Here is a 4,359-nt window from a genome sequence, read left to right as displayed (position 1 = left end):
AAAAAGACAAGTATAGTAAATCAAAGTTCACTTTTAGATACAGTTCCCATATTGGATTATAATAACATTTGTCTTTTTTTGTATTGTCTTTTATTTTGCTCTTTATTTTTGCTGTACTACTTATATAAGGAAAAAAAAAAAGGAATTGCTTAAATTACCACCCACCAAAAAAAAAGAAAGAAAGAAAAACCATATAATATTTAAGTTTATGTGTCTGATTTACTTCACTTAACATTATGGTCTCAGGGCTGGGGAGATAGCTCAGTAGAATAAGCACTTCCCTGGCAAGTGCAAGGGCCAGAGTTCAATCCCCAGTTCTGCAAAAAAAAAGTAAATAAATCAATAAATTAAAAAAATAAAAAAACACTATGATGTCAAGTTGCACCCATTTTCCTACAAAGGCCCCAAGTCTACCCTTATTTATGGTAAAGTGGTAGCCCAGTCTGCAAAAATAACACACTTTCCTTAGCTGTTCTTCTATTGATGGGCATATAAGCTGCTTCTGAGATGTCCCTATTATGAGTTGTTCTGCTATAGATGGGTGGACAGGAATCGCTGTAATATGACATCTTTAACTCATTCAGGAAGATGCCTAAAACAGAAATATTTGAGTTGAATGGAATTTCTAGTTTTAGGATTTTTTTTTTCCAGTTTTAGCTTTTGAGTAATCTCCATAGTGGTAGTACCAGTTTACAGTCCCATAAGCGGAAGAGAACACCCGCTGCACCACAGTCTAGCAAAGGAGACTGAGCCAGTGAGGTGCTTGAGTCTTTCCTTTTTTTTTTGTTTTGTTTTGTTGTTGTTGTTTTGTATTTTAGGGAAGGGTCTAAAAAGTTTTCAGGGTCTCACTACTAAATCAGACTTGTAGTAGTGATCCATCTGTTTACAGCTTCCCAAGAGCTGGGATTACAATCGCGTGCCATTACTCCCAGTCTCAATCGCTGTCTCAGCGCAGCAGGCCCAGGGGTTGAACTCTTAGCCCTGCATCTTCTTGCAGGTGCTTTATTCCACTGAGCTGTTTGCCTGGCCCTGAGTCTTTTTCTTGTCAGAGACCTATAGTTCCCACACTTCTATATCTATTCTGGGGCTGGGGCTCCACCTCCCAAGGCCAGGGAAAAGAAGGCCTGGGGGCCCTTGTGGATGATAGAGATGTAGCAATGCTGGCTTTGTCTCACCTGCAGCCTCTCCTCAGCCCTCCTAGTACCCTGGGTAGCACATGAACTTCAGGGACTGTTAGGACCAGTACCTCCAACGATTTGAAAGAACATCCCCTGCGTCACAGAGCAGAGGTAGGGCAAGCCTCCTGTGCAGGATCTTGGCAGTTGTCCACCCCGAGCGTCCTATCCAGAGCCTACTTTTGCAGGACACATGCCTGTGGTCTTTACCTAGGTTCACAGAGAGAGGGGCTGTGGCTAGGACCCGGCCCTGGCCTTTCTTGCTCTGACCCAGAGTAAGGGAAGCAGTTTGAGGTGCCCTTCCTTTTGGAGGGGAGTCATATTCTGGGCTGTCAGCTCAGGAAATCTCTAGAGGCCTGGTCCCAGTTGGGGAAATTGCTTCTACCTTCTCCTCAATGAACTATTTCATGTCTCCTCAGCGTTCCCTGCAGAATGTCTGTGGGAAGCAGATATTGTAAACTCAGCTCTGAACTGGGGGTGGGAGGGTGGGGTGGATGAATGATGGCTCAGGCTGGGAAGGGTCCTGAGGTGACCCATGAAGAAGGCAATCTGATTCAGACCTTGGGCTGTGCTCCAGCCTTGCTCGACCTGGCCACACCAACAGGTGTGCAGGCTGCAGCCCCTGCCGCTGCTGCCTGGTGACTAGGTGGACAGGGGCCTGAGTGCCAGCCACCGGTGCACACCCTGGAGAGCTGGCTGCTGGCTTACCCATCCATCACCTCTTCACACACATTCACCAAGCTTCTGCTTCCTGCCAGGCCCCTGACCCCAAGAGACCAGTGCTGTCCTCTCCATCTTGAGCCAGGCCTCACCAGGTCAGACAAGATTTTCCTCTAGTGCTGGTTCTCAGCCACAGCAGCCTGCCCCTCCACCCCGGGTGGCTTTGAGGGAGCCCACCCAGACTGCCCTGAGCCTGCAGCTGCTGACCCTCTAGTTATTCAACTTCCTTGTAGCCTGCTGGCTCAACAAAGATGAGACCACCAAAAAAAAAAAAAAAAAAAGATGAGACCACAATAATCCAGCCCCACAGCCAGCCATGGAGACTGCTCTCAGCAACTTCCCTCTTGTAGACTGCAGAAACACGGGTGGAAAAGACCAAATCACAGCCATCCGCAGAGAGGTCCTGGCTTGCACTCACAGAGGAGCGTGCTGGGGGCACTGTTTTTCTTTTTCGCTTGCTTTGAGGAGACACACATCTGTAATTTGTTCCAAGAAGGATATTCTGGGCTCGCTCCTTTTGGACCATAGCATGCTCATCATTTTCAAGTTGGGTACATCTCTCTACGCCATGCTCCAGCCTTCAACTGCCCCGCCCACCAAAGCACACCATTCTTTTGCCCCTTTTTCTCATAGCCATGCGTTTAGGTTCTCCCCGCCAGGGTAGGTACTGCCCTGTAGCTTTCTGACATTTTATTACCATCAAAGGGAGCCCTACCAGATCTTCCAAAGGCAGTGGCAAGCCAGTTAATAGGCCTGCAGGACCAGGCAAGACCAAGCCACATTTCGCACACCCAAACTCATCCTACTGTCCCTGCCTAGGCTCCTGCAGAGGATAAGGGCACCCTTTCACCTGCCCTATCTCACCCTGCTCCCATGGTTATAGTTTCAAGCACAAACCAAGTTCTAGGCCTGCCCAGATGCATGAGGGCACTTCCTAGCCTGGCCACCAGCCCTTGTCAGCTGCTGCCCAGACTTCTGTCTGTTACACTTGGGCACATGCTCCCCTCTGCTTCCAGCCTTGGCCTCTCTGCCCCTGACTGGCTCTTGTGCAGCCTTGAGGTCTTGAGTCATTGTCACTTGCTCCAGAGACACTGCCTAGTCTTCCCAGTCCCTTTAGCAGCTGACGCTGCCATTTTCCTGTGGGCCCTGGGTCCCTGCCTGTCAGGGCTCAGTGAAGACATGGTTCAGACCCACTGCACACTACTATCATCACACCAGCCCACCTCCTAGGTCTGCAGCTCTTTGTCTCTGGACTGAGTGGAGAGGAATGCCTGGAGTCTCAGTTCCAGTCCCTGATTCCCACCCTGCTCTGGAGTGACTTGGGCAAAGGACATGAGCATGGGCTACAGTTTCTTCACCTGAAATGGGCTGAGGTACAAAAATGTGGAAAAGCTTTTCCTTCAGTCAGAAGGTGTAGACTCAGGGTTCTGGGCTGTGAACACCAGGCTGTGCTGTGGCATTAACTGCCCGACAGGGATATGTCTCAGGCCACAAATTCCCCATCTTGGCAATCCCTCTGAGCAAGTGGGCCCCTGAGGCCTGGGAGGGTGCAACCTGCCTCAGGGCAGAGTTGAGTCTGAATGTGGGCCTGAGCCCCTCATGCCACATCCCACCTGTGGTCCAGGTACGGTCCAAGCGCGGTGATGTGAAGACCAACTTCATCACTCACACACCCTGTACCTCGTGCGCTGTCAAGAAGTGGGTGTGTCCTTCAGACTGGCTTCTTCAGCGTTTCCCAGAGAAGAAATCCCAGAACTGCCGGTATGGACCCCCACCCGTCCTAGCCTGCTACCAGAAACATCTCAAGATGGGGGAAAGGACTCGCCCATGAATTTCTGTGTCCTCCAGGGAGGTAAGGAGCAGGCAGTGTTTATTGAGCATTTGTTATGTGCCGGGCCCTGTGCTCAGTGCTGGGCCAGGGAGAAAGTAGAGGTGGTGTGAGAGCCAGGAACAGAGACTGGGAAGTGGAGTGGGGCTTGCACTTGAGAGCTGCTCTCCTCTCTGTACCCTCTGTCACTAGGTATGAGGTGCACCTAGGGGACTCGCTGGTGTTCATGAGTGGCTACAGCATGGTGTGCTGGAAGGATGTGGTGCAGAAGACCTGCTGTCCTGGCTACTGGCATTCCCAGTGCTATGGTAGGAGGGGTCTGCCTGGTTCTGCCCACACCTGCCCCAAGCCAGCTTTGGGTTCCCACCTGTGGGAACTGCCTGCGTCCTTCCACCTTGTTCATTCAAAGACTGCTTTCTAAAAGACTGCCTTGGGGCTGGGGAGATGGCTCAGTGGAGTAAGTGCTTCCCTAGCAAGCACAAGGGCCTGAGTTCAATCCCTGTTTCTGCAAAAAATAAAAAATAAAAATAAAAATAAAAGACTGCCTGGCTCAGCCTTGCAGCCCTGGGTGCCCAGACTTGGGGGGGGGGGCTGCTGGGGCTGCTGGGGCAGTGGCAAATGGAGAGTTCAAGGCCA

General features: G+C 50.7%; 1 pseudogene; it reads left to right on the top strand.

The window, feature by feature from the left end:
• The window catches only part of LOC101573235, an 8,592-nt pseudogene extending 4,866 nt beyond the window's left edge, over positions 1–3,726 (top strand).
• The last annotated feature ends 633 nt before the right edge of the window (positions 3,727–4,359 follow it).

Source organism: Octodon degus, unplaced genomic scaffold (assembly GCF_000260255.1).
Source record: "Octodon degus isolate 3935 unplaced genomic scaffold, OctDeg1.0 scaffold00099, whole genome shotgun sequence".
Taxonomy (NCBI): domain Eukaryota; kingdom Metazoa; phylum Chordata; class Mammalia; order Rodentia; family Octodontidae; genus Octodon; species Octodon degus.
The sequence above is the reverse complement of the archived record's forward strand: the minus strand, read 5'-3'. Positions and strand labels throughout refer to the sequence as shown.